At 36.7% G+C, this 21912-nt stretch overlaps 1 protein-coding gene and 1 pseudogene across 1 annotated transcript in view; both read right to left on the minus strand.

The window, feature by feature from the left end:
* Positions 1-19620, minus strand: part of LOC104854727 (olfactory receptor 147) — a 33616-nt gene extending 13996 nt beyond the window's left edge. The window contains exon 1 of the mRNA XM_010613305.2: positions 19608-19620. The gene's annotated coding sequence lies outside the window, so the exon portion shown is untranslated. The remainder of the gene's footprint in view (positions 1-19607) is intronic.
* On the minus strand, positions 6885-13316 carry LOC104854729 (annotated as a pseudogene).
* Positions 19621-21912: the final 2292 nt, after the last annotated feature.

Genomic DNA, 21912 nt, shown 5'->3' on the forward strand with positions numbered 1-21912 from the left:
ACATTGACACCCTAGCTCCATTTCTGAGCTGCGTTCCTGGGCCTTTGTATATTTATTTATTTTACTTGAGACAGAGTGTCTCTAAATTGCCCAAGCTGGCCTTGAATTTGCAATCCTCATGCATCAGTCTCCTGAGTATCTGAGATTACAGGTTGGTACCTCTATGCCCAGGTGGTTCATATATTTTAAAATATAAATTAATTGTAATTTCAGGTGATAAAAATAAAGTTAAATTTTCAATTTCAAGGCAATAAAACATTAGATAGAATTTCATTTCATACATTTAGGGGAAACTGAGGTAATAACTACTATTTCATTTTATCATTATTTTCATTGAGACATGGCATTTACACATCTTTATGAGTACAATAAGTTAATTCAATACATGTGTGCATGTGTAATAGCCAAATTAGGGTCTTAAGCATTCTCATCTTTTAAACCATAAATCATCTTTATGTACTGAAAATTTGTACAGTACTCTTCTACTTATTTTTTCTAGTCATTTTTTAAATATACCACAGATTGTTTCAACCAGTAGGTTCCCTAATCTCCTAAAGAAGATCCAGGAATAATTTCATGCTAACTGTGTTTGGTGCTCTTTATTGAACTTCTTCCCATTTTCCCTCACTCCTGCATGTCTCAATCTCTAACAACCACTAATCTGATCTGTTCTTGTACAAGAATAATCACCAGAGATTTAGCTCAGTGGTTCAGCTGCCTGCCTGAGAAGCACAAGGTCTCCAGTTCAATCCCTGGTACCAAAAAGAAAGAAAGAAAGAAAGAAAGAAAGAAAGAAAGAAAGAAAGAAAGAAAGAAAGAAAGAAAGAAAGAAAGAAAGAAAGAAAGGGAAAGAAAGAAAACAAGAATAATCTATGAGTTTCTACAAATGAGAGAGCATATGTGATATCTTTTTTTTTTGTATCTGGCTTATTTCATTTAATATGAGCCCTCCATTTCCAGCCATGTTGCTAAAAATTTCAGGATTCTATTCTCTTTATGGGTCAATAACATTCCATTGCATCTATACACCACATTTTAATTCATTCATCCACCAAAGGGCATTTATTTTGATTCCATATTTTAGTTATTGTGAAGAGTGCTCCAATAAACATTGGAATGCAAGGGGTTCTGCTTTGGTTGGGTTTAGTTTGGGGCATAACAAGTTTGTCTCCTTTTGATATACCCAGTAGTGGAAGTGCTACATGATATAGTAGTTCTAGTTGTAGGTTTTTGAAAATCTCCATATAGTCTTCCAGAGTTCCTGTACTTATTGTCATTCTCACCAGTACTGTACAAGAGTTTCATTTCTTTATATCCCTTCCAGCATTAGTTTTCTGATACTTGTTATTTTTTGTTTGTTTGTTTTTGTCTTTTAGATTATAGACATTCTGACTGGGCTAAGATAATATCTCGTTGTGGTTTTGATTTACACTGCCCTCATGATTAGTGAAATTGAGTGGGTTTTTCCAAGTACTGGTTGGCCATTTTTATGTCCTCTTTTAAGAAACAAATATTTCTTAGATTTTTTTTTTTTTTGTCCTGGAGAGTTTTTGTCCACTTTTAAATGGCACATACAATTTTACATGTTTGGGATATAGGGTGACATACAACACATTTATACAGGATATAAGATCAGGATAATTGGCATATCAATCACCTCAAACATTTCTAATGTTTTGATTAGGAACACTTAAAATCCTTTCTACTAGGTATTTAGAAATACACACTTGTGACTATAACTGTTGTCAACAGTAATTATTCTACTGTGTTGTGAAACATTGCAAGTCATTCCTCTTATCCAACTGCACCCCATTGACTGTATTTTTCATGACAGTTTATATTTACAGAAAAACTGACAAAATTTACAAAGAGATCCCATATATCTCTCCACACATTTTTCCCTAATACCACAGATTGTTTTTGTATGACTATGCTGCGGGCTAAACCCAGGGCTTCACACATGCTAGGCAAGCATTGTATCACTGAGTTATATCTCCAGCACTGCCCCAATACCTAGATCAACATTAATACAGTCATCACAATGAATGAACCAATGCTGATTTAACATTATTAAAGAAAGTCCATAATTTACTGGGATTTCCTTGATATGTCTTCTTGTTTGGTGGTTTGGGGGGGGCAGAACATGGTACACAAATCCCATCCAAGATACAATTAATAGCTGTGGCTTCATAAACTCTTCTTGCCTATGACAATTTTGAACACTTCCTTTCTTTTTGATGACCCTAACAGCTTTGAGAACTATTGAAAAGGCATTTTATAAGATGGCACTTTATTGAGATGTAATATCTCTGATTCTGACAATTCTAGGGCAATTGGTTTCTAGGAGAAGTAAACATCATTTTCATCACAGGACATCAAGGGCTCTCTCTATGGTTTGTGACACTTCATGTGCACTTTTGTCACCTGAATGGGTGGTGTTCATCAGATTGCTCCACTGTAAAGTGCTCTCTGGCCCATTTTCATGCCACAGTTTTGGAAAGGGTCACCAAGTAGTGCCAGAGTTATAAGCAGTCATTCCTCTTCTCCATGAAGGCAGGATATCTATATAAATTACTTGGAATTCAGCATGAGAGATTTCTCTCTGCTCCCCAGCTTACTAATACTAATTTATTAGCTCATGTATAAATATTAGTTTAACCTCATGGACATTTATTTTATACCTTGAATTTCAATCTAATACTATTTTGTTGTTCAAATACTTTCTACCTTTGACCATAGTGGGAGATCTTTTGGTTGGTTCCCTTGTCTTTTTGTCATATCTCCCTCCAATATGCATATGTGTGCACACACTCATGTGTGTGTGTGTGTGTGTGTGTGTGTGTGTTAATGTTGTTTAATAATTTTCTTAGTTTTCCTGGTGACTGTAAGTTCACTTTAGTTATCTTTTTCCCCCTCCCAAATCAGCTACTTATTCAAAAAGCCCTGATTACTTTTATCATCATGAAAAACCTAGATCTTGTTGTTGGGTTTGTTCTTTGCTACTAGGATTTCATTACTTTTAGGCCCTCTCAGTTGACAGAGCAAAGAGATATTTTGCATACTAACACATGCATACACATGTACCTACAAATAGTTCTGTACTGACACATTTAAATCTGTAGTAAATGAAGCATGAGTTTTTAGTGAAGTCTTCAAAATAGATTACCATATAAATTATTCTACCCTTTTCTCCTTACTTGCCTGTAAATTAACAGTAAGCGTTAGAAAGCCAACCTTACAGAGTGACTCTATGTTATTACTGACTATAGTTAAAACTTATTTTACTTTATTTGTACATGTGTATAGTATACATTTACATTTCTTATGAGAAGTCAATACATGTACATAATGCATCTAAATTCTTTTTGCATCCCTATTCCCTTCTCTCACTCCTGCCTCTACTCATTTCTTCATCTCCTTCCTTTTTTTTTCCAGTACATGTTTGCAGCACATAATGGCTACATTCCTTTTGTGGAACTGATACATGTATATAAGACGTCCCAATTTCTTTTTCTATACCTTATCCCTTTCTTCCTTTTCCCTTGCCTCCAACTCCTGATCCTCTTCTCTGTTGAAAACAATCTATCTCCCAACTTTTATTATCTTTTTCCTTTTGCTCTTTATTTTTACTCTGAATTATTAGTGTAAAAGAAACAATGTGACTATTTGAATAGGACTCCAGTTACACAGGAAATAGTTCTGAGACTTAACGAATGGGATCACATTAAATTAAAAAGCTTCTGCAAGCAAAAGAATCTATCAACATGGTGAAAAGACAACCTACAGAATGGGAAAAAGGCTTTCAGTGATTCCTCAAACAGAGGACTCATATCTAGAATATATTTTTAATATTCTAAAAATTAGACTCCCCAACATAAAAAACCTAATCAAAATATGGGCAGGTGAAATGAATAAATATTACAATAGTGAAATAAATATTGGAAGCAATAAGAACTTAAATTTTGCTTTAATGACGATAGTTTTAAAAGATTAAATTAAATATTTTAACTTGAATTACTTTCTTCTAATCCAGTGATGGTGAACATTTTATACAAGTGCCAAAACTGCAACCCACAAATTTATCACAAAATGCCAATACTGTAGTTAATCCTGAATAATAAGATTTTAGTTTAGAAAATATAACTCTTATATTAACATCTTTTGTACTAACAGAGAAACAACACATGTGCCATAGGTCTAAGGTATACTTCTGAACCAATGTTTTAGAACTTTTCAAAAATAAGGCTATATTCAATATATGAATATATATATATATATATATATGTTCATATAAAATGACGATGGTGATGAATCTTTGTCTTCTAAAAAGGACTTCACTAATGAGCATCTCTTTCAAAGTCACTCAAGGTGATATGGATAATAGACAATTTCTATCATTTTATTATGAATAACTTTTAGTTACTCCCCATGACCCCACGAATAGGATTATACTATGGAAACAGTGACATGTCTCAGCAGAAAACTTGACCAAAACACAACCTTACCACCCATTAAAAAAAATTATCACTATTATTAAGAGAGCAAGATGAAATACTTCATATTTCACTTTGTTAACTCCACTTTAAAATCAGACTTTTATTGATGTATGTTCCTTTTGCTAGTTGAATATTAAATCTGTTACATCTCCCTGCTGTAGGAATCTTGGCTTCAGACAACACATGACCCTCACTTTTTAGCTCCTTCTGCAACAAATCTACAGAAGTTCTCTCTGCGCCTTCACAATTCTCATTTGTTTCTTCCATTCTTCTGAGGATGCACAATGAGTTCAAAAACAGGCTCTGTATTTTAGTTGCATGGCTTCAAGTCAGTACCATAACCATTCCCTCATCCATAAACATAAAAGTCTCCTTGAAAGGAGATGTCAGGAGAAGATTTGATTTTCAATACATGTCTAAAGGTGAATGCCTGTGAAGGATAAAAATGGAAGGGAGCAGGAGTCATTGATGAAGTCCTCAGACCAGGATGGAAATCTGACACCTAAGAAAGGAAAGATAAGTGGAAAAAGGATTGTGCAAAAACTCCACACTGGTGCAGTTCTAAAAGGTCTTCGTCAGGATGGAGAAAGCAAACACTGAGAGATCTGTTTGAGACAGAAATGATCGAGATCTAGTACATCTCACCCACCACACTCAGTCATTTGCTGAACGCATCTCAGCCAGCATGACTCTGCCTGAACAGTGTGGTGCATTCAAAGGAATATCAGATCCAGACTTTAAATAACTGGGCTCCTCACAACTGACGCTTTTGACAGAGGGCTAAGTAGAGTCTTGAAGGCTGCCCACACTCCACCTCCAAAAAGTAAACACCTAAAATTTTCTGATTAATTGTTGTTACAATTTATTATTGTTTTCACTATTAATTATTTTTATTAATTATAATAAATTTATTATAGGTATTATCTAAGCAGTATACTCCTAATTAATAGGTGTGTCTTAATCTGTCAGCTTATATAGATACATATACATACAAATATACATATACATAGATATATTCCAATGGCCAAAAGCATTGGATTATTAGAGATATTATATGGTATTATATCAAATAGTATCTTCTTAAATGTATTTAATGTCTTATAAGTGAAAAGTTTAAGTAAATTCACAAAATATTTACAGGAATAAAGTTATTTTTATTGATATGTGTTTCTTTCTCATGATAAATCTGAAGAAGTAGAACATCAGATAAAATATTTCTGGTAACAATGCACAGTGGTTTCTTGTTAGTGATAAAAGCAACAATTAGTGTAAGAACTATATATCTATTTCCAAATGTTGTCACCACTTTACAAAGTAATAAATGCAAATACTGTCAGTCACAATTGGTCTCATTGGAATCCTGGGATACACACATACTCTTTCTCCCATCATTCTCTGTTAATGGCATCATTGGCAATGAAAGGTGGAATTCTATCCACTCTGTTAAATAAATGAGATGATACAAGTTCTCAGATGTAGGTGTCAGATGGTAGCGTTTTGAAAATCTCAACCTATTCAAGAATGCAGAATAAGAAAAGGAATAGTGATGAGAAAGAAAAGAGCAGAAAAGGATCAGACTGAAGGGATTTGATTATGTTCTAAGATTCACACTGCTTAAATTGAAGACATTTTATCTCAACCCATTAATGTGTACATTTTTATGTTTTTCATGTATCCATCAAAAATGCATTTATTTTGTTTTTTTGTTTGTTTGTTTGTTTTGGGAGGGGTTGAGACAGGGTCTCACTATGTAGTTGAGACTGACCTGGAACTCACTATGTAGCCCAGGTTGGTCTCAAACTCACAGCGATCCTCCTGCCTCAGCCTGCTGAGTGCTGGGATTACAGGTGTGCACCACCACACCCGGTTATAAAAAAATGCATTAATTTTAAAAAGAAAACATTTCATCAAATCTTGATGCCTTTAACACTAATAATGTTGATAATAATGAGAATGTTTCTGTCTTATTTGACTCTTCTGTGTTTAGGTGAGAGAGCTGAAATTTTAACTTTTTGTAAAGTACAAAATTGAGCATAATTTTCCCAACTAGGAATATCCTAGGAGACAGAGAGTGATGAAATCATAGAAGAAAACACTGGTGCATATGTTGCTTCATAAACATGCCATTAGTTATTTAGAAAATCTGTGAGAAGTGTCAAAGATACAGAAACAAAAGTCAGGCAAAATAAAGTATAAGAAGAGATTGGGTGCATTCAGGGTGGTATGGCCCTAGACTAGATAAGCTATAAAAGAAAGGATAAGATAAGTCTGCTAACCCACATATAATACTACCTGTAGAAGTCACATGGGTTTGAACAAAATCTCTTCATGAAAGCTTCCAATAAAAATTTCATGTCCTTAGTTTCTTTATGTTATTACCACTTCCAATTACAATATATTATTCTCCTGAATTTTAAATAATAACTTTCCTCAGGATAATTTTGACATCCTTGATCCTCAAACTATAGATCAGAAGATTGAGCATAAGCCCCATAGTACTGCAGAGAATATGAGAAAATTTCCTCTGGTCCATAAATTCAGGATAATATTTAAGATACATAAATGCTGATGATGAGAAGGAGAGAGGGAGGGAGAACACAATGGTAATGATGTGAGAGCTGCGGGTAGTGAAGGCTTTGGATCTTCCGTATGTATTCAATGTGCAGAATGCTCTGATGATGAAAAAGTAAGAAATTAAGGTGGTTACTCTGGAGACTGTGATACAATAAGGACTACCACTTCATTGACATAAGTGCCAGTGCAAGAGAGGTGGAGGATGTCACACAAATAATGGTTGATGACATTGACATTGTAGAAGGTTAGTCTAAGCATGCTGACCCTATACAGCAATGGGTTGCAGATGGCCACATAGCGTATCATAGGCCATTGCAGTCAACATGTACCACTCAGAAATGACAAAGAAGAGGAAAAAAAAAAAAAAAGCTGAGTCATGCAGCCTGCATAGGAGATGACATTCTTGGAGACAAAGTTCATCAGCATTTTGGGAGTGAAAGTAGAAGAGTAACAGAGATCAATGGAAGAGAGGTTGAAAAGGAAATAGTGCATGGAGGTGTGGAGGTGAGGATTGAGAATAATCAGAATGACCAAACCTAAATTGCCCTTCAGGGAGACAATGTAGATAATCAGAAACAGGTAAAAGAGCGGTAGCTGGAGCTCTGGATGATCTGTTAGCCCAGCAAGAAGAAACTCAGTCACCAAGGACTCATTTCCAGACAGTGTTGTCATTATTGAAAATCTAACAGAGGCTGGGCTTGGTGGCACATGCCTGTAATCCCAGCACTCAGGAGGCTGAGGCAAAAGGATTGCTGTGAGTTCAGTGAGTTTCCGGTCAGTCTCAACTACATAGTGAGACTCTGTCTCAAAAAAACCAAAAAAAAAATAAAGAAAGAAAGAAAGAGAGAGAGAGAGAGAGAGAGAGAGAGAGAGAGAGAGAAAGAAAGAAAGGAAAAAAAGAAAGAAGAGAAAAAGAAAATCTAACATAACAGAAGAAAATTTCACTGATAAAAAAAAATCCATCTTTCTTTTCTAAACGCTCATTCTCATCAGAGATGAGTTTCTTTAAGTGTTATTTTTTCATAGCTACTCAATATAGTGCTACACCTTCCCCTCAACATTGCTACCACTCTTTCTTTTGTCCTCTTGAGCTGAAAAAATTCTTGTCTCCTGATAGAAAACAAGAAGGTAGAATGCAGTGGGGATGTTGCTGTCAGATTTGCTTCCACTTAAGCTTTTTCCTATCTACTTTCTACTTATTTGTCTGTGATTGCACTCGACACCCAGTTCCCACCATGCCAGAAAGAGAGAATTCCTTCAGGTGTTATGGCTGTGTTTAGATGTCCCCAAAAACTCTCATACTTTTTCAGAGGTAGCTGAATCTACAGTGTGTGATTGATTCATGATGGGGCTAGGCCCAAGGGCACTAGGATTAAGTGCACTAGGATTAATGGCATGTGTGCTACCCACAGAAGATAGTCTGAATAAGATAAAAGAGGCAGAAATACAATTCCCTTGTTGCTTTTGCTATCTTCTGCCACAATGAACTTTTGCCCCTATGCCACCCTAATTTGGAGCCAGCTGATTATAGACTGAACCTCTGTGAACTATAAATCAGATAAACCTTTCCCCCCTTTAACTGTGGATGTCAGATAGTTTGTCTCAGCAATGATGGAAAAGTAGCTAAGACAGTAGGATACCAGACCAATATTCTGCTTCCTGGGAGAAAGTCCCTCACTGTCTACAGCAACTTACCACAAGAACCCATAATTCAACCATGATAAAGGGCATAAAAGAGCTTGGCAAGGAAATAAGGGAAAGGAAAAAATATGATAAAATAAAAAATTGGAAACAAAACCTTTATAAACAGGGAGGGGTGAAGAGATTGAAAGGAGAGCAGGGGAATGAAGAAAGCATAACAACCAAGATATATCATGTAAAGGTAAAATTTCCCAAGGATGAATGTCATTGTATACCTAGAATGTACCAACAAACTTAATAATTAAAATAAAGAGCTTGGTAGTAGCTTAAGATTTATATTTAAGAGCCAGGCATGGTGGCACATGCCTGTAATCGCAGCACTCGGGAGGCTGAGGCAGGAGAATCTCTGTGAGTTTGAGACCAGCCTGGGTTACATAGTGAGTTCCAGGTCAGTCTCAACTACATAGTGAGACCCTGTCTCAAAAAACCAAAAAATAAAAAATAATAAAGATTTGTAATTAATCACATATCCCAATATCTCTACAAATTCTTTTCTAGTTCTTTTCTAGATGGTGAATGTATTTTCAATAGTTTATATATAAAGGCATGAAAGAAAAGTATCATTCCCTTGGGTGCTGTTTATGTTAGTGGTAAAGTTTGAAAAAAAAAAGGTATCAAATTGTATACATTATTTTATATGTACAGCATACTTCAATTTTTTGTTAACAAAGAAATATTCTCTCTTTCCCCTTAAGCTTCCGTGTTCTTGCTGTGTCTCCTTGAGCTGCATGGCTGACTTGCTACCAGACTGAAGATGAAGCTAATTAAATGAAAATTGGATGAGACAAAATCAGGCAGTTAAATCAGAGCTCTGTACTGCTGAGTTTCTTATTTTTTTCAAAATGATAGCTCTCATTTTTTAGCCACATTCAAAGTGAGAGATACAAGTAGAGACAGAATTAACTCATCTTCCTTCTACTCAGACAGCTCAGTGCTGACTACAATGCATGACTCATCACCAGAGTTCTGTGGAGGAAGTGGATCTGAGGTATCAGAGCTGACCAGCTGCAATCACAGAATTTCCTCTTTTCCTGGGCAAAACATGGCTGCACAGATCTCACAGTCTGAATGTTTCTGAAGTCATTCAGAAGTTTAATCTAACTTTCTACTTCTAGCTAAGTATTTGCAAAAGAGTGTGAAGGAAATCCAGTCTTGACATCAGACACATCATGTCATAGGGTCTGTGGTATTTGCTAAGGGCTTATTATCCCTTTGGACTTGCTTAGGAATCCAGGAGTAGGGGCCCAATGGCACCTCTCCCACAGTGATAAAGAAGGAAGGGAAAAAATAATGGTGTGTATTTATACCCTGATTCATGACAGTAGATGTCATCTTCCCACCAGGAACTCTACAGTCTCCAGCAATAGATAGGTTCTGCTATCATTTATACATTTGTAGATGGAATTAATGTAATTAAAATGTTTGCAAATCCTAGTTATAGAAAGTATCATAGTTTTGCTAAAATTTATGTATAATCTAGTAAATATATATTTGTTACGCTCATTTTCAATATTTTATAAAATCAGTATATAACTATGCATATTTTATACACACAAAAAAGCATATTTTAATTTTAAGTACTTTAACAAAAAGATTTATAAAATAAGATTGATTTTTTTATGTCATGAAATTTAATTATCTTGGGTTCTTCTGACTCAATACGTCTGTGCCTTAACAAGTTAAAATTAAATCTACAGGGAAAATCACTATACATAGGCAGTCATTTGAAAAAACATGACCTTAGAATTTCCCTGTATATAGAGAGCATGTACTTCTGCTTGTGGAAAGGCATCTATTTTTTTTAACTTTTTTGTTTCACACTGCTTGTATATATTCAGGAAGTTGCAGGAATGGTACACAGCTTCCCTTGAACTGTTCACCTAACCTCCTCCCATAGTGACAACTTCACAACTATAAGACAGAAAAAAACACTAAGAAACTGATATTGGTGCAAAAATGTTAGCTAGACCAAGATCTTATTGAGCTTTCAGTAGTTTAACATGCACAGTGTGTGTGTGCCTGGTCTATGCAATTCAATCCCATTGACTTATTCAAGCAAACTGCGATCCTCTACCATATTCCTCTACCATAAGTGAATGTCCTTACTTTATGTCTTTATATTTGTATCTATGCCCTTCCATTTTCCTTTTTATCCCCTGGCAAACCATAATCTGTTCTCTATTTTCATTGTTTGGCCATTTCATGGACAATACATGGACATATAAAATATGTAACTTCTGAGATTGCCTTTTCACTAAGCATAAGAACCTTCAGAAACCTCAATGTAGATCCATCCAAGTTGATGGTACATCAACAATTTGTTCCTTTTATTTGCAAGTAATACCCCATTTGTGATAAAATAGATGATTTAGCCTCTGTAATAATGAGTTCTAAATCCTTGTTTTGACACAAAACCAAATCTAGTTTGTTTATGGGAAATGACTGAGGAGCAGTGATAGAGGATCACAGTGCAGACTGATTTTCTCTAAGTCAAGAATGTCTCCTTTCTTCTCCAAGAATAAACACTAGAACACCCAGATTTGTATATGACTTATAATCTGTGCCAAAGACAAGGTGAAAATAGAGTGTGTGCCACACTTAGTTTTTATGAATGTACACATTATAATTATTAATCAAAAGCAAATTACTAAAGCAAAGGCATTTGAGTATAAAATGTATGTAAGAGCAAAGGGAATCTATGGCATTTTCACAACCTCCAATCAACAGCCTTTTATCCACCCCCATAAGTTTGGTTGATGCATAAGTTATGCCAAGGTGGACAAGACAGGAGTATTAGCTGCTGTGAGGCACAGAGTGGTGACTCAATTATAATCAGGTGGCAATGCCAATATTATGTAGTATAGTGTGTCACCCTCAGTGACAGGAAATCAGAAGGTACCAATGATTCCATTAGCCTGTGGTTGAGCTTATATTTAGAGTAACCCTATTCAAGACGGAATCTATGGAAATACACAGCTGAGACTGAAGAGAACTCAAGTTAGCCAAACATCCTGGCAGAGAAGGAGGCTACATATATGTAGGTAGAGGATTTTTAAAACATAGAATAAATTAAGAATTGTGACATATTTCAACATGATCTGAGCGCACTTCTATACATACTACATATGCCTCAGCAACAGTCAGAAGGCTTACTGACTTGAGGAGTTCAATTTCTGTCCATCAGTGGTTGACCACTAGTTATGGTGGTATGAAGTCCTTAAGAAAAGGAAAAGAATCTTGCAGAATCAAAATAGAAAGCAGTCTGGAACAAACCAGATTGACTACTTCATTCCTCTTTTATATATTCTCTTAAGACTAAAATATTCTAAAATAAGATAGTGAATAAACAGGCAGATAATGAAAGTTGTAAATAACAGACTAGCTAGGAATACTGGGACTTGAGAACAATGTATTTGTGAGTTCTGATGGTTTTTATGGGATTCCTGGAAAGCAAACCAAAAAGCAAAGAAAAGCTTTTCCCTCCTGACTACAGGAGTGGGGAAACATATATTCTGGCAGAATAGAAAATGTCTAACATGTACTAATATAATCCCTAGGAAAAGCTGCCTTTCAGCCATGCCATCAGAAATGAAGTATAGTTTAACTTTTACCTCCTGTTTGGTGATAACAATACCTCTCTGACTCCTTGGCATGAGTGATATCAGGATGCCTTCTGGAGAATAAACTTCAGCCCATATCTGTTGGGAGTAGATGGAAATCTTATGCCATGATTATAGCCAAGTAACCATCCAAACTTGCTCCCCAATGCCTACCCAAAAAAGCTGAACAAGGTGATGATAGTTGCTACTCCACTCTCCTGCCAGTGAAATGTCAAAAAAGCCAAATGGGAAGCTGAATTCCATCTCATCCAATAGCAATGCAGTGGAACAAAGTGGTGTGAACTGTAATATACTTTTTTCCATTCCACTGTATGGTCAGTCAACAAGACAAACAAGGAAGCTAACTTCTACCTGTAATTGGTGCAATGACATTCTGAGAGTTTTCCAACATTGCTTAGGAGGTGTCAGCAGGGCTAAGGTGGGATGGACTTCTACACATCAAAAGCTAGGTGACATGAGTCAGAACTCCAAATTCAAGAGCATAATGATCAGGGAGTGGCAGGAATCTGAATATGTACATCCACCTATATCTACACAGTGTGCTCTACAGGCTGAGTGCTTAATGAAAAAGAAAATAAAATGAAATGTATAGTCTCACAAATAAATATCTATGATACAATTGAAAATCTCCTGTGCTTTCAGAAACATATTTGACTACAACCTGAAAAAATAATGAACCATCTTCTTGTTACCTTTGCTGCCTTGTGTGTGCTGTGATGTTCCTGCTCTGCCATGCCTGTTTCTCATCCCTGCCTTGGAGTCAGCCGATCATGGACTGAAATCTCTACGAACTGTAAGACAAAAAGAACCCTTCCCCTCTAATTTTTGTTGTTGAGTATTATGTCTCAGCAATGAGAGAAAAGTAACTAACACAGAAATTTGCTACCGGAGATGTGGGGCCATTGCTGTGACATTACCTGGCCATGTGGTTTAACAGCCTTTGGAATTGGCTTGTGGGAAGGAAAAAAGTTAGGAAAGATCCAGAGATGTTGGCTACAGAAGCAACTCTGGAACCCCTTAGGCTGTTCTGTATGGGAGATTCTGGTTAGAGTGCAGAAGACCGACCAGAAAGCTGGTATAGACCAGGCTCAGGAGGTTCCTGCTGGGAAGAAGGACTTCACTGGCTGCTGCACTCCAGAAAATGTTTGTTATGACTTGACAGAAAGTTTATCTAAAGTTTGCTCATGTTCAGAGACTTTGCTGGAAGTTTCAGAGCAGCCAGCTGAAAAAGTAGGGCTGGAATGCCTTAGGCTGTTCTGTATGGGAGATTCTGGATGGGGTCAAAATACTACAAAGATTATAAAGACCAGACTAGGAAGGTCTCTGCTAGGAAGAAGGATTGCATTGGCTGTGGGACTCCAGATGATACGTGTTATGGCTTGGCATAGAGATTGTCTGAATTTTTATCATGTCCAGAGACTTTGCCTGAGACTGAGATTAAGGATGATAGACTAATTAATCTTGCAGAAAAAATTTCAAGGCAGTCAATGGCATGGCTACTGTTGGGGCTTTTAGCCAGATCTATGTTGAGAATCAAAAGCAAAAATCAGCAGAATGATTTAAAATGTTTTGACTTTGGACAAAAAAGAAGCTCCAGTAAACCTGTAGACTGCAAAGAAAGCACAGGAGATCTTGACTGAGGAGAAGGAACAGGAACATAGAAAAGATGTCCTGAGGAATCAAAAAAAAAAAGCATCAGGACTCCATCCTTTGTAGCCTCAGAGTTGTAAAGGTGAAATATTTTGCTTTGAGAAGAAAGTTTGAGAACGCCATGTTCCAGAATGGCGTTAGCCTAAGGAAATTTTTCCAAATTGGTGGCCTAGAGAATTTGTTCCTCAGGATTGGGTTCAGAGTGCTCAGCAATACAGGCACTCAACCCCTACAGCCAAGAGAGAAGGAAACCTGGCTACTGCTTCTGCTGGCAGAAGACCCTGGCATCATCCATATGATGCTGGATTTAGGCACATATAGAATGCAAGAGTTGTGGGGTCAGGGAGGCTTCCACCCAGATTTCAGAAGAAGCCTGAGAAGGCAGGCAGTGTGCCCCTGAGAGGGCAGTGTATGAAGCTGTGAGTGCAAAGCTGAAGGTGCATTAGAGACCCCAGAAGTTTGGAGAAGCCAGGAGTGTGGACTGTCTCAGGAAAGCTACCAGGAAGGAGCAGAGCTGGCCCAAGAGGAAAGCCATGGGAGCTGCAACCACCAGAAATGCCATAGGGGCAGAGCCACCTGAGCCCTTTGTAGTTCACAACTTGCCATAGATTGCTGGGGATGCTGGAATTAGAACCATGGGATTTAACATTTGCCCTACTGGATTTTGGACTTACTGTGGTCCCATTCCTTTGTATCCTCCTATTTGTAGCCTTTGGAATGATAACATCTATCTTGTGCCATTGAATGATGGAAGTGTTTGACTTTCTTTTCATTTTTACAGGGGCTTCCAGTTAAGAGTTTGCCTTAAATCTTGGAGGATACTTTGGACTTGGACTTTTCAGCAACGCTGAAATAATTCAGATTTTGGCAATTCTTAGAGATGGAATAAATGCCTTTTGTGTAAAGGAATGTACATGAGTCTTTGGGGATTCCGGGGCAGAATGTTGTGGTTTGGGTCTAGATGTCCTCCCAAAGCCTCATGTGGTCATAGACTTGATCTAGAGTGTGTGAAGCTGGAACTGATTCATGAAGCAATGCTAGGCTCAAGAGCACTAGGATTAAGGGTGTGAGCGCTACCCACCCTAAGTAGTCTGAATAAAATAAGAGGAACAGGGAGACTGTCAACTCTCTTGCTGTCTTTGCTGACTTTTGTGAACCATGTTGTTTCTGCTCTGCCATGCCTGTTTGTCATCCCTGCCTTAGAGACAGCTGATTATGGAATGAAACCTCTATGAACTGTAAGCCAAATAAACCCCTTCCCCTTTGAAACAAATTATATAGATGCCACACTAAGAAAACTCAAATACTAAATTGAGTAGTAATCATTAAAAAAATGCTTCAACAAACAATTACAAATGCTCTCGCAACAAATAAGAAACTTCTTTAAAAAAAACTCACCAAAGAACTTTAGATATATTTTTGGAAGAGGGCTTTTATTTCTGGAAAGAGTCAAAATACGTACTCTTTCTGCCTCTACTAACAGTGAAAACAATCTAGAATTAGAATAAAACAAATGTCAAAAGTCTCTGAAAGATAGAAAGGAGAGATCCAACTGATTAGTGAACTCAGGACCCACAGAAAATACCAAGGGGAGTTTCCTGGCTTTTCTTCTGGCTTCATATACCCAAAACCTTAACCTGAAGAGGTCAGCAAGACAGAAATGCCAACAAATATACACAATCTTTTCTTAAAGTCCAAGCAAATATGTGCTTTCCAACTGAAAAACAATAAAATTAGCAGCAGTATTCTCCCTCAGAATTTTCTAAATTACATTTGATAGTTGGAGCTAGATGGAAATGTATAAATAATAAACATTCTACTCCAGCCAAACACCACAGTAAAAACAGTCCCACCCAAAAGCATAGTAGCAAAGGCTGAGTAGGAAGCTTACACCTCCACCCTCGCTATAACAAATCATCTCAAAGCATACTCCCCATATTCATACACAGGCAAAAGGGTGTTAGAGGAGATCTATGGGAGGATCGGGATTGTCAGTAACAAAAACACCACCAATATAAGTAGAAAACTTGTACAGAGACAGAGTTCCCATTTCTAACCAACAGGAATGAGCCATTTCTCCCCTAGTGTTAACAGTGCTGAGACGGGAACCCAAGCTTCTACTTCTATTTATGATAACAACATGATGGCCTCCCTCTTCTCGCACAGAATCATGTCATAAAAGGCCAGCTAAGTGAAAGATTTTAATAAGCTCTAGAAATCTTAACATCATATGAAAATATCCACGTTTTAATAAAAAATAATTCATCATGCCAAGAACTTCACTTATTGAAACAAACAACAGATGCCAACACAAAGATGTCCAAGATGCTCAAATTATCTGAGGATTTTAAACCAGCCAGAATTCAAAAAGCCTCAACAAACAGTTATGGACACCATTGAAACAACTGAAAGACAATTAAGAGTCTTAGCTAATTAATACAAAATCTGTTTTTAAAAAGAAGATATGAAAAAGAAAAACAGAAATTGTATTTATTTTTATTTCATTTCTTTTCTTTTTTAATTAATACATGAGATAAAGTAAAAAGACACAGTGGGTTGGATCAGCATCAAAATGGAGCCTACACAGGTGAGAATAGGTGAAATAGAAGGTAGAATAATAGAGATTACTTATTCTGAATAATGCAAGAAAAAAGACTGAGCAAAACCAGAGTGTCAAGGACCAGGGAGATGATCGCCACAGGTCTAGTATTCATATCTTTTGAGTCCCAGAAAGAGAAGATAAAGGCAGAGATGCTGAAAAACACACTTCTCAAGTGCTGAAAGAAAAAACCATCAATCTAGGATTCTAAATTCAGTGAAAATACATTTCAGAAAGGAAGAGGAAATCACAGCATACTTATATAAAGGAAAACAAAGAACTTGTGACCACCACTCAGCTTAAGAGAACAGCTAAAGCAAACTCTTAAACATAAAGTGAATGATAAAGAAAGACAGACTATCAGGAGGGAACAGGGACTATAGTAAGCAAAGATGTAGGAAGAATGCTAGGCTTTCATTTCTGAATTTTCTAAATTACGCTTCATAGTTGGAGCTAAAATTGTTATAGCTTTAGATGTTTTTACATATACATAAGGAGAATATTTAGACAATTATAAATGATGGAGTGAAGAGACACAAGAGAAGACAAGTTTCTAGCTTCACATAAACTTGTAGACCTTTGTGTTTTACACAGGTCATTTAACACCTGGATAAATCATTCAAAGCTACACATTTAGATAAACTTTTAAACAGATAGACCAAAGTGGTATTCTAAAACCTGTCCAAGTATTCTACAGGAAAAAAAGATAACTAAAAACTGAAGAGAAAAATGGCATGCTTTGACAGAAATACTTAGAAATACTTTTAAGAAGTATTTAATAGTTATTGCTTTTAAAAGTGAATATAAAGGAAAATAAATAGAAGCAAGATTTCTTCGCTGTATCTGCTGCTCCAATAGGAACTATTTCATTAACTCACATAAATTTAAGCTGACTCTTGGTCAAACCTAGGCTATATTTTTCTTCATGATGCTGGAGCTGAGCCTCTGGAAATTACATTTTTACAGGCCAGCAAGTCTAGCATTTGATCCTATCAATATTCCATGCTTCTGCCAGAATTTTTTAAAAGTATGTAAAAATTGGAAAAAACAAATTGAAGTTAAATGAAAATGATCTGCATTCTTTATGTCAGTTTAGTCACCATCAGTGATAGACAGTAAGCACAGCACTCCCAAGAGTACCATTCGGTGTTATACGAAGACGCTATTAACTCCAGTTGAAAATGTATGTCTTTTGTTTCCCTACATGTAGAAGCACAAGTAGGCATGTGTGTCTCAGGGGTACCTCTCCATTCAGTGGCACATTGGTGAATCCCAGTGCAGAAATCACATGGGAGAGAAGACCCCTCACCACATCACCTAGCAACCAGAAAAGAGGCTGTTTTAATCCATTTTGTGTTGCAATAAGAAACAACCAAGGCTAGTATATTATAATTTGGATTTTAAATATCCCCTGAAAGTCTCATGGGTTTAGGTAGAGATTTAGGAAGTGATTAGATCATGACAGCCCTATACTCATCAGTGGATTAATCCACTGTAGTTCAGTAGCTAAATATGCTGTCAGAAGCAGGGGCTAGTGGGTCACTGGGGGTATGAGCTTGAAGGATGCATGACTCCTGATGTGCATTCTCCTCTCTGCCTCTGCTTCCTGGTTGCCAAGAGATGAGCAGTCTTCCTCCACTAGGCTCTTCCACTATGCTGTTTCTGCATTGGAGCTAGACAACTTTGCACTGAACCCACTGAAACTGTGAGTCAAATAAACTTTTTTGATTTGCAGATGTTGGGTATTTTGTTCCAATGATAGTAAAGTGATGAATGTAGCTGGGAGCTTAATAAAGAAAACAGGTTTATTTGTTTTACAGTTTTGATGTCTGTGAGATGAAGATTGGACAGTCCCATATGTCAGCATTTAGTGAAGGCCCCTTGGGCTATATCACAACAGGATGAAAAAGTTGGAAAGGAAACAGGTGCACACAGAAAGGACACACATACAGAATGTGCCTTGCTTTATAACAACCTGCTCTTATAAGAACTCACTGCAATAAACCAGTATTAATTCTTTCCAAGGAAAGTGTCCACAAGAACTATTTATTTTTCTCTAGTTTCTATCCATTAAATGTTCACCAACTCTTAATAGCCCCATAGGGGAGATCAAGCATCCAGCACATGAACTTTTGGGGGTACACTCACACCAAGTCCAAAATATCACTGGGACATTAACTGAAATTCAGCTAATTGCATGCTTCCACTTGTAAAATTTATTGGCAGTAATGAAAACATAGGACATTTGAAGACCATTTGTTTGACTACAACAGGATCTAGGGTTGATGTCAGTATATGGAGTGAGGATATGACATTGTGGTTAAAATGTGTTCTGCCCTTGACCTCCAATGTTGCCTTCATATTTTGATTCTCCGGTTATTATTTTACTACCTCACATTAAATTTCTACATCCCTAATATTCTTTCTATAAATTTCTAGAATCATTTTCTGTTACTTGTCAACCTTGACATAGTATTTTTTCATAGTATTTTTTAATAAGCTAAATAATGGATTAACTAAGACATCTACAAAAAAGTTAACATCTAAATTAGAAACATGAATACTTGTTGAAAATGTAGAGTGCATTAATTGACAATTAATTGAAAATAAAGGTTTTTGTAACTTACTCTGTACTTTACTTTTCATGAAGAAAACTCCATCTTCCTATTGTGACAATCAATGTCACATTATTAGCTGTGCTAATAATGACTTTTCTTTCATCGAACATCAACCTTGTCTGCTAAAATTATGGGGTCTTTTCAATTCAAATTTTACAAAGTAAGTTGAACATGAAGTTTACATCTAGTAAAAATTATAAGAAAGACACAGCCAAAAGGGCCTAACTCACCTGTATTGTTGAATTTTAGGCTACATTCAAATCACATGCTCAGAATGAATTTTGGTAACAAGGACATGAATGGCACTTTGGTGTCCAAGTAAATTCAGTATAGAGTTAATTTTACTCACTTTTGGCTCTGGGTTCCGTGACATTTGATCGGGATTTAAAAATTGGTAGAAGAGAATTAATAAACAAGAATCACGTGTCTTGTAATGTTCACTGTCTCTCTGCTCAACATTCACCTCTCCTGTGTATTTCCAGGGTTAGAAACCTCCTACCTATGTATCAAAAGCATCTCTGATATCTTGATAAAGTGACAAGTAACTTATATGAACTTTGTCCTGAAAGATGTTCAAGTCTAATAGGATCTACATAATGATTTTATATTCAGTGAAGATGATAAGTATATTGGGACTCAAGCAACCTCAGCTGGGTTTAAAAGGCTGGAGGACTCAATGGATGTTTAAAGAGGTGACAGAAAAAGAAAGCAGAATAAACAAAGGGAGAGGTGTGTTTTGTCAGATGGATAGTTACAGCAAAGACACGGAGTGTTCTAGAAGGAATAGCATGAGAAAAAGACCAAAAGTAACAGAGCATAATGCATTCAGGGAAAACATAACTATACATGCAACATTATGTGACAATTACAGATTGGAACATTACAGAAATATGACAAAATATTAATACCAGTTAATTCTGTGTGCTATGGAAAGTATACAGGTACTATGAGATTCTCACTCAGCATTTAAGGTAAGAATCTAATCGGTCTCGGCAGGGACTGGATTGTAATCAAATATCCAAGGCACTGACAAAAGGAGGTAGAGGAAATTGCAGCAGGCCAAAGACAAGGCAGATTCCCAGACATTAACCAAACACCAATTTAATGCTGAGTTTAGGAATGCAGGCTAATGTTCAAAATGGTAGGCATAGAGTCCATACTGACCACTGTTAAATTAAACTAAATTTGGGGTGGAAGATATTACTGTAATTCAATTCTTCAATAGAGACCTGCAACCTAATTTAAAATAAATAGATAAGTATTAACTGACCACAGCAGCTGAGCGTCCAGCAATCCCAGGTGGCCAGCTGATTCATATAAGGCAAGACACTGAGCTTTCACCCAGTAAACTTTCTCTGTACCTGGCTCCCATCTTCCATCCCTAAATGTTATCTGGCCACTTTGCAGACCTAGAGTTCTTTGTAGCAGTTTTGATTATGGAGGCTGCTTTATTCTAGAATCTTTTTTTTTTAAGACAAGTAAGAGCTTCAAATTCGCTGCAATTTTGTCTTTTGACACCATCTTGGTTATTTTCAGTTCAGAAATGAATATGGATGGAAAAGCAGAGCACAAACTGTAGAACTTGATACTGTAAGTAACTGGGAAAGAAGATAAAGACTCTTCCTCACCAAGGTAAACAGCCTTAGAATTTCTTACTGTGTTCTCCATAAAATTTCTTGCTATTATTTAGCTACAGAACACTAAATGAATTCACTATTCTGATCTTTCATGTAACCAAGTCTATTTCTAGGGAAAGAGTGGTAATACTCACTGTTGAATTCAATTTAACCCTACCCCTAACCTTAAGATGTAACATAAAACAAAGTAGAGTTTCCTACATTCAGAGAATTCCCACTATAGTAAGAAATTGTAGTTATGTCCTGGTGGAGAAATGTTTTCTATAGTAGACACTGCCTAATATGTAAATCGAATTATTATCTCGTGCCTGCATATATTTTACACAGTGTGAAGAATGTTTTCACTCTCAATCACTTAGACTTCTGTTACGGTTATCATTGTTTACATTGTTCACAATTTCATCATAAAACTCACTAAAGGTAGTAGTATTTGCAGAAGCTAGTAAAATCCAATGTTTATGAAGAGACATTTAGACAAGCCCGGTGGAGATTTGTAAAGTCTGATGAGTGGTGAGCTTCATGGATTCACTGTGAGATGGTCTGTTCTGCTTCCACTTTTACTTGTCGGAATGGATGCTCCATAAAAGCTGGAAATGGCTCCCTAAGAGCTAAAAGTTGCCTACGTAGTTCAGTCCTATAACCCAAACGCAGAGCCCAGTACCTTGTCAATGCCCCCTTAAATTCATCTTAGTGAAAACAAACAAGAAAAAAAGGAATTAAAGTGGCCGGCATCCAGAAAGCAGCCTTGAAATGTAGGAGGTGAGAAATGAGAGCCCGGGGAGGTGGAATTCTGCGTAAGGAGCTGGCTGCAGAGCCTTGGAAACTGTGTCTGTGTTCCCACAAAATGTCTTCTCTACTGGAGAGGGGCCAACAGTTAAACTGACAAATGCTCAGGGACAAAAATCACCATTCTTCCTTCCAGGCAGTATGATCCTCCGGCTGAGGAGAAGGAGGAAGCTGGAGTAAAGTGGCAGTGGATACTTGGGAGCCCAGCAGTGCTGAGGTCATTGATAGGGC

This window comes from Fukomys damarensis, unplaced genomic scaffold, assembly GCF_012274545.1.
Source record: "Fukomys damarensis isolate Sample0158 unplaced genomic scaffold, DMR_v1.0_HiC HiC_scaffold_16, whole genome shotgun sequence".
NCBI classification, from domain to species: Eukaryota; Metazoa; Chordata; class Mammalia; order Rodentia; family Bathyergidae; genus Fukomys; species Fukomys damarensis.